This window comes from Castanea sativa, chromosome 1 (genome assembly GCF_040712315.1).
Source record: "Castanea sativa cultivar Marrone di Chiusa Pesio chromosome 1, ASM4071231v1".
Classification (NCBI taxonomy): Eukaryota; Viridiplantae; Streptophyta; class Magnoliopsida; order Fagales; family Fagaceae; genus Castanea; species Castanea sativa.
In genome coordinates this window covers 18,530,790-18,540,678 of record NC_134013.1, presented here as the reverse complement: position 1 = coordinate 18,540,678, position 9,889 = coordinate 18,530,790, and positions in this window count along the sequence as shown.

Here is a 9,889-nt window from a genome sequence, read left to right as displayed (position 1 = left end):
GTCTTTGCTTCTAGTATGTTGTGAATGACCTCAGGCAAAAATACCATTATAGTTTATATATGTTTGGTCACTGTCAATTTAATCCTACATGTTATTTTTAACTTGTTGAGGTTTTTTTTTTTTTTTTTGGAGAAGATTTTAACTTGATGATTTGGTTCTTATATTTTTGTCAAATTGGTTCATGTTGTTGTTGTTGTTTTTTTTTTTTTTTTTTAAATAATAAAATTGGATGTAGGCTTTTTAGCCCCGCCCCGCTCAATTAGTGTTAAAAACTTAGTTTGTATGGCTATGTATTTAAATGTATGAATATTAAGACTTTGTTTTATTGGATAATATTATTAAGTCATTGCTAAAACTTAGTTTGATTTGATGTACTTAATTTAATTGTAATTTCAAATATATTTATAATAATAAAACAAGTTTTATAAAAAAAAATTTGCAATTGGTGTGGGACAGGGTGAGTCATGTGACAAATTAACAGGAAGTAAAGTTTTGCAGAACGAGGTAAAATAAAACTATGTAGGGTGAAGGTAAATACCTCATCCTTCAACCCTGTCCTACCCCATTCCCTTCCGAAATTTGAATGAAGATTTGAATCAAATAAATATGAAACTTAGAGAACTCAATTGAACAAAAATAAAGTTAGAAGGTTGAAATGAATTTCAATCAAATTTAAAGGGTGCAAATTGCATTTTGGCTAATGCAAAAAATTATTCCTAAGCTCACCCTAATAACTTCTTCAACAAGAGTCTGTTAATTTTCTTTGTGCAAGACCTGCAGGTGTCTAACAAAGTAATTATATTACTCTTTTTAAATGACATAGAAAATTTTTTTAGTACCAAAAATTATACATGGGCAGTGGCTAAAATGGCCAAGTATCACTGTTTGGGAAAATATGTATGGATCTATCACTGTTTGCGAGATAATTAGGAATCTACCAGTTCTTTAAAACTCGAGTTTGTGAAACTTGAGTTTGTCATGTAACTTAAGTTTCACAACTCAAGTTTCACAAACTTGAGTTCCATGGAAATTTTTTGATGTAACTCGAGTTCCACCATAAAAAATAGAATGGCAAATTCGAAGACTATTTTTTCAAAGAACTCGAGTTTCTGAAACTTGAATTACACAGCAAACTCGAGTTTCAAAAAGGTGGCAGGTTGCTATATTTCACAAACAGTACTATATTGCTAAATATTTTGCCAAACAGTGGTATATGACCATTTCGAGAAACTCAAGTTTCAAAAATGTGGTAGGTTGCTAAATATTTGACAAACAATGCTATATTGTTAAATATTTTGCCAAACAGAGGTATATGACCATTTTGGCCCCATGGGCAACCTATCAACCTCCATTAACTTCCCTACACCACGCAACGTGGTCCAACACTGATTTTTGAAGCACTCTAACCTGTTTCTGCAAAATTGCCTCTGCTTAGAAAGTGATCCTTTGGTAGTGTCTTGAAGATACAATTTCAGTTAAAAAAGGGAATTGTATATAAATTGCTAAACAAAACCATCTAACTTTGGTAAGGAAATTCTTCCATTCATGCATTACATCATGGATTACATATCAACTAGCTTCTAAGCACGGGCTCACGTGCGTGCCCAAAGACTCTTTTATTTTTTGGGTAGGGGTTGATTTAGAGCATTTAATTTAATTTGAGATTACTACATTTTTCAATTACAAAAAAAAACCTAAGGGTATGGTGAGTGTTATGTGAAAATGTTGTGCACTCTTGTATCCCTTTCTTCAAATTTTCTTTTTTTAATTTTTAATTTTATTTTATAGGCAATGTTGTAAAAATGTTATAGATATAACATTTCTTAAAAAAAAAGGGGGGGTAAGGGAATGAATGTAGGGTTTTAACTTTTTAACGTGGGTGTCAAAAAAAAAAAAACTTTTCGGCCAATTAAAAAAATAAAGAAAGAGAAAAGTTTAAAAGTGAAGTTTGCTTCAGAATAAGTGGGTTAGTAGGAGAGTGATTCTATTTTATAGGCAATGTCTTACTGGGAGTTAAAGATATATTTTTACTTTGTTATCCTTTTGTTTTGTCTCTACTTAAATCTAGGAAAATAAGGGTATTTTGGAACCAAAAAAAAAAAAATTCAGTCCAAATAAGAGAAGCCCCTTAAATAGTGTGAACTAGCCTTTGAGCACGCGCTCATGCGCATGTGAGTGCATGCCCAGAGGCTCTTATATTTTTTGGGTAAGGGTTAATTTAGAGTATTTAATCTAATTTGAGATTACTACATTTTTCAATCACAAAAAAAAAAAAAAAAAAAAACTAAGGATGTGGTGAGTATTATGTTAGAATGTTGTGCACTCTCATATCCCTTTCTTCAAATTTTTTTTTTAATTTAACCTATTTTATAGGCAATGTTGTAAAAATATTGTAGATATACCATTTCTAAAAATAAAAAAAAAAGGGTAAGGGAATAAATGTAGGGTTTTAACTTTTTAACGTGGGTGTCAAAAAAAAAGAAATCTTTTCGGCCAATTAAAAAAAACAAAGAAAGAGAAAAGTTTAAAAGTGAAGTTTGATTCTGAATAAGTGGGTTAGTGGGAGAGTGATCCTATTTTATAGGCAATGTTTTAGCGTAAGTTAAATATGTATTTTTACTTTGTTGTCCTTTAGTTTTCTCTACTTAAATCTAGGAAAATACTACTATTTAAGAGCTTTCCTCTGTTTAGACCGAATTTTTTTTTGTTCCAAAATACCCCTACACCCCTAGGTTTAAGTAGAGACAAAACTAAAGGATAGTTTGGTAAAAATACATGTCTAACTTGCACTAAAATATTGTCTACAAAATAGGAACACTTTTCCACTATCCCACTTCTTCAAAATAACTATACGTTTATTTTTTTTTTAAATAGAAAAATAAGTTAAACACTCCACGTTATCCAAAAACAAATCTAAATATATATAAAAAAAACTAAAGTATAATCCGGATTTTTTTTGTTCTAAAATATCCTTACATTCCTATATTTAAGTAGAGACAAAACTAAAGGACTATTCGGTAAAAATACAACCCTAACTTCCACTAAAACATTGCCTAAAAAATAAGATCACTTTCCTATTGATTTTCAAATTTATTTATCTACTTATAAATTAGATTGTCAAAATAAAAATTATATATATAAATTAAAAAACATAGATTTTTTTTTTTGCTACTACCACAAAAAAAAAGCCTCTTATAAATTAGATTAAAAATGAGGCTAGTAGATTAAAAATGTAGCTACACCTTTTCTTTTCTTCTTTCTTCACTTTAATACTTCGGCTTCGCATTCACTTCATATATGTCCCACGATCCGGTTTTTACCACAAAATTCAGTACAATCTTTCACTTTCATTGTTTGTATTTTTGGTGTAGGTTTCTCAACGGTTGTCTATTCGCTATTCAATTCATTTTTGTCCTTCATACAAAAAGTACCAAAACTAAATATTAGTAAAGTTTTATATTGGATTGACATTAATGTTTTTGTCAATTCCGTTACCGTATTGACGGTTTGGAAAGGAAAAAACGAAGGATAATTAGTAAAATGTCAAGAAAACATACTTTAGCAACTTAAAAGTTTTGCTAACTCTACTTTTGTTTTATGGTTGAGGATGTCTATTACAGATTGACTGTCTAAAATTTGGTTTCTTTAAGTTTAATTCTAATACAATTTTCGGCAGATCCATTATAAGGAAAAATAAAATAGCATCAAGCTTTCACCCAGTGAACCAGTCTTTTTATTTTTATTGGGTGCTTTTTAACTTAGTGCTTATTCTATTTCAATTTTACTTGGATAGACATCAAGCATGGCGTCCAAATATTATGCAGGTGATGGAATTACTGTTCACCACCAATGCTAGTAGTTAGATTCATTCCATGCTAGTCATTAGTGTGATGGTGGTACCTATAGCAAATACCATGAACAATGTCAATGTGTTTTACATATCTATATTTTCAGTGTCATTGACAATTACAAGAATTATGATATATATATATATATGTGTGTGTGTGTGTATATATATATATTATAGATTATCTGTAGCTGTAATAAATAAATTATGAGATTTATTTTTTGGCATATGTTCTGTAGCATGTGCAAGGAGAGGAACATTTCTTTAATGATTGCTACAAGAACATTACTTTGTTTTGTTGTCAGACCTTTTTTTTCTTAGAATTTAACAGTATATTTAACTTCGAACATGGTTTGTAAGGCCTAGATTGAATTGATTTTATTTTACTGATGCGTATCATTGTTATTGTGGTGTGGCAGACTCAACCATAGGAAGACCCTTTGGTGCGGACACAAGGTATAAGTCTCCAATTATATGCATGTATGAGAGGAGAGCAAAACGCATGTATCAGAGGAAGAGCAAAAAGAAGACGGCTCAACCTGTGGCCTTATGGATGAAGCTTGTTAGTAATTGGGCTTTAGATGCATGCAACACTATATTTATGAATGCAGTTGAAATTCCTAAAAATTCAAATAACCAATTCTCAATGTAAAATCAAGGTCAAGCAAGAGTGCATTTAGAAACTATATCAATGAATCAAAGGAATAAATTACAATCAAGTAGTGACAGTGTTCACAATATTAAGAGATAGCCCAAATGAATTGACACTTCCACAAAATTAAAGCACAACAGTTAAAGAGAATCAAATATTTCAGAGGCCTTTTTTATTTTTATTTTTTTTTATGGGTATTGAAAGACACAAATGGTCAATACAACAACTAAGGTAAATTTAATAAGCTAATGGTGGGGTATGCACGTTAAGAAACTAGAGATGTATTAAAAATGACAAGTTAAATCTACCAATGAAACAAAGAAAGAAAACTTGATCCTTGTAATGGAAACCCACTGGATGACATGCTCTTGGGCTTGGGCTGGTTGGTAACGGGTCTGGGCTCTTCTACTGCTTGCTCAGTTTTTTTTTAATGCAAAATAATAAAATACACTACAATGCGATGGACTTAAAAAAAAAAAACTACAGACTTAAAAGAAACTACAGAAACTTAAAGAAACAACAGAATCTCAAAATTGAAAAAAATTCTCTGCGATGGACTTGATTGGTGTTAGGGATCGGCGACTGGTGGCGGCACGAAGATGAGGAAAATAGCGGCGGCATGAAACATGGAAGAATGGCGGCTGCTTGTCTCGTGTCTTGGCATCGGCAGTGGTTCTACGTCCTCAGCAGTGGTGGTCGAGGGTGATAATGGGTTTTGGCAGTTGGTGGTTGATGGGTCTTGCGTGGGTTACTTTTTTTTTGGTTTGTGGGTCCTATGATCAAAGGCGAGCACAGATGATGGTCACAAGCTTAAGAGGGGTTGCTAGCTTCTCTGTTGATTTGGGGATGACAAACCCATGTGGCCAAAAGGGGTATATACGGACTATAGAGACTAGTTTGGGCTTGTTCAAGATCTCATGGGGTAAAAACTTGAAAGGTAATGTCATATTTGGTTGGCTTGCTCTTTGATGGTTTTTCTTTCAAGTGGTTGTCACGCTCAATAGGTTCAAGAAAGGTTTAAATGCTAACCTTCTAGGCTAGATTATCACTTGAGGAGCCACTACCTTAGACCAGGCATATGACCTTGCTAGGAATTGTGAATTAGTATCCAAATCTATCTTTTGGTGACATTCTGAGCTCCAGAGTATCCCTACCAACCATCAACCTTTTGGTAGCAAATCTAGAATTGCCTTACCCCCTCCTAAGGTCAACTCTAATAGCACCCCAATAGAAAAAGAGGACAAGGGAAAATGTGTAGTTAATGAGCCTTCAAGATTAGGCTCTCGCCTCCAATATTTCAAATGCAATGGGATTGGACATATTGCAGCTAAATGTCCCTCTAGAACCCTTGTCATTCAAGAGGATGATGAAAAGGAAGAAGATGTTGAGGAGCTTGTGTATGACCTAAATGTTGAAGAAATCCAAGATGTTGAAGTAGAATGGGAAGATGGTCCTGGCTACCTCGCGTGCATTAGAGCCATCTCTCCCCAGGTTGATGATTTCAAGGACATCTTTGGTGTCCCTAGAGTGAATGTGGTAACGTGTGCATTGACAGAACAGAGAGACACTGATGATTGGCGAAGGAGTGTCATCTACCAAACTTACACCAAGTGTGGGAACAAAACTTGCAAGGTTATTATAGATAGTGGGAGTTGTATTAATGTGGTGTCCTCTGACATTGTTTCTCACCTAGGCTTGAAATTGATCCTACACCCTAACCCATATAAAGTTTCTTGCGTAGATACCTCCTCCATAGCCATAAAAGAAAGATGTGTTGCCCCACTTCAATTCCTCACCTACAAGGCTGAAATATGGTGTGACATAATTCTCATGGGCGATCCAATTCTTGCTCATTTGTGTTTAAAGGTAAGAAAATTGTGCTAAATCGTTTGAAACCCAAGCCTATCGACATGAGTGTGAGCGACCGCGACCCCGGCTCGCCAATTTTTTCTTAAACTGGGCCTAACCCGTGTGAATGGGTGGGATCGTGATGCTCAAAATGTATGAATTCAATGTAAAATGTACTCCCCCCTAGATCGAGGGTTTTACATGGAATCGTCACTTATTTAATTTAAATCGAAAAATAAGAACCTTTAATGAAAACTGCTTATTTTGTATTAATATTTATGACAATTTACATTAATTGTGTAACAAAAAATTACAATGCTTTTTGTCCTAGATACAATCTAAGAAAAATAAATTACATTGCTTTATTTCCTAGTTACATTCTAAGAAATGTAAAATTGAATATACAAAATCATGATCTAGAACCCTTGATCTTGGTTTGGAGGCTAATTTACGAGATGGGAAGGGATTAAGCACCCATCTCGTCTGGTAAAACTGATCTCCTAGGTTAAGGTGGCAAATATCATGTCATACAAACATGTTAATTTGCAAAAATTGTAAGTAAATATGTGTTTTGAAGGTAATGGCATGTTCATCCAAAAAATCAATGTAAACAAAAAATTCCTAGCCTAGACATGTTCATCTAAGCATGTGAAAAAAAGAAAAAAAGAAAAAAACAAAGTTGTCATGTTATAATTGCAAAGAGAAGAAAATAAATAAAAATGAATAAAAAATTTAAGCATATTTGATCATCCAAGCAATTATAAAAAGAAGTAAAGGAAAATCTCTTAGACATGTTCATCTAGAGAAAATCAAAATTCTTAGACATGTTTGTTCAAGCATTTAACAAAGTAAAACAACTACCTAGACATGTTCATCTAAGTATTCAAGAGAAAGTTGTGTTTTAGCCTAGAAGTGTTCATCTAAGCATTCAAGAGAAAATTTGTGTATTAGCCTAGAAGTGTTCATCTAAGCATTTAAAAGGAATATCAATGAGACATATAGGCATGTTAAACATATCATGAAAGAACAAATAATGATTTGTTAAACATTTATTCAAGCATGTATAGAAAGTTAAGAATATAATTAACTACTTACCAACATAAAACATAAATTAAAAGGGGTAAATGATCACTTAAAGAGCTAAGGAGAAAGCAAGGAAGTACTCAACTACAACCAAAGTAAGAACAATTGGTTGCACAACAGCTTTTCTTTTTTGCTTTCTCACTAGCTCTCTAGAGGGAATTTGGGGTATAGAAAATGAAAGATGTCTTCTCTATTTATAGGGGAAGGGATGGCTTAGCTTCAAAGCTAAGTTATTAGCTTTCTTCTGAAGCTAATGGAGGAGATAAACCTGTTTAAATGAGCTGGAACAGATTTGGTGTTGATCCCCATTTGAATTTTGAAAAGAAGTTGAAGATGTTGCTGAACTTGTGTTATCTTCTGCACCTGTTTTGTATTTTGGCTCTAACTTTCTGTTCAAAATTATAATTGATTCAAAATTGGTGTTTTTTGAAAGAAAATTCAATTTTCTACAACTTTTCTAGAAATAGAGAAAACCAATTTTCAACGTTTTCCAGGCTAAAAATGAGATTTAAGTTGCCGCTGAAAATAGTAACGTTTTTTGAGTGTTTTTCTGTTTTTTTGAAAATTTTCAAAGAATGTATCTGTTTTCCTATCCAACTTGTTTTTCAAAAACTTTCTTCTGAAGCTAAGGAAGGGAATAAGCCTATTAGATAAGCTTGATCAGATTGGGTGTTGATCCTCATTTGAAATTTTGAAAGAAAATTGAAGAAAATTGGAATTTGTGTTATCTTCTGCACCTGGTATCTTCTACACCTGTTTCGAATCAAAGTTCCAATTGATTCAGGAATGGTGTTTTTGGAAAGGAAATTTAATTCTCTACAACTTTTCCAGAAATAAAGAATCAAATTTCAACGTTTTCCAAGCCAAAAATGCGATTCAAGTTTCTGCTGAAAATAATAACGTTTTTTGAGTATTTTTCTTTTTTTTTTCAATTTTTCATGGATCATATCCTTCTCTCTCCAAATTGTTTTTCAAAAGAGCAGATAAGATGCCATAAAGGAAAACATTTTTTATTTTATTTAAAAAAAAAATAGAAATCCAATCAAAATTCACACTTAATTAATTTTAAATTAATTCTTGTTGGAACCAATCAAAATTAAGTGTTTAAGATAGGATGTGATTGGGCCTATCGTGTAGGTGAGCCATGATCATTAAAAATTGATTGTATGATAACTTTTGATCAAGTGGTCCGATCAAAACCTATGACATACCATTATGATCGTTAGAGCATCAAGATTTGTTTTGTATCACAAATCTGAAGATCTACCGGTTGGTTAAATACAAGTTGTAAAAGGGGGTGTCAACAATGAGCAAGAAGAAAGAAGTACCAAAGGCGAAAGGTTTGAACATCATAAGCTCAAAGGCATTTGAAAGGGTAGCAGTTCAAGAACCCATTGTGTTTGCCTTAGTTGCCAGGGAACTTCATGGAGAGGCCCATGAGGAGCAACCTGAAGAAGTGAAGTCAATGCTCTAGGAATTTAAAGATATTTTTCCTGAGGAAATCCCCGATCATTTACTGCCCATGCGTGACATACAACACGCCATAGATATTGTGCCTGGAGTGACCCTACCAAACTTGCCTCACTATAGGATGAACCCTACAAAGCATGCCGAGTTGCAAATGCAAGTAGAAGAACTACTTAGAAAGGGTTTTGTTCGTGAAAGTATGAGTCCTTTTGCAGTACCTACACTCTTGACTCCAGAGAAAGATGGAACTTTGAGGATATGTGTTGATAGTCATGCCATCAACAAGATCACTGTGAAATATCATTTCCCTATCCCTCGATTGGATGACATGTTGGATATGATGGCTGGAGCAACAATCTTCTAAAAGATAGACTTGAAAAGTGGATATCATCAAATTAGGGTTCATCCTGGTGATGAGTATAAAACTGCCTTCAAGACAAAAGATGGTTTATATGAATGGATGGTCATGCCTTTTGGATTGTCCAATACTCCTAGTACTTTTATAAGAGTGATGACTCATGTGCTAAAGCCTTTTATGGGGAAATTCTTGGTTGTGTACTTTGATGACATCCTCATCTATAGCAAATCTAGGAAACAACACTTAAACCACATAACTCAAGTTTGTACTACCCTTAGGAAGGAGAGTTTATATGGCAACCTTAAGAAGTGCTCTTTCTTTATCAATAAAGTCATCTTCCTAGGTTTCATAGTATCCTCAAACGGAGTTTTTGTCGACCCCTAAAAAGTTCAAGCGATTGTGGATTGGCCTACGCCTAAAAATATCCATGAAATTCGAAGCTTTCATAGGCTCGCTTCCTTTTATCGCCAATTCATCAAAGGGTTTAGTACCATTATGTCCTCCATCACTGACTGCATGAAACAAGGGGAGTTTATTTGGACAAAAGTTGCTGCTAAGACTTTCAATAAAGTAAACAAAAGATGACTGAGGCACCTGTCATGCATCTCCCTGATTTTACCAAGCCTTTTGAAGT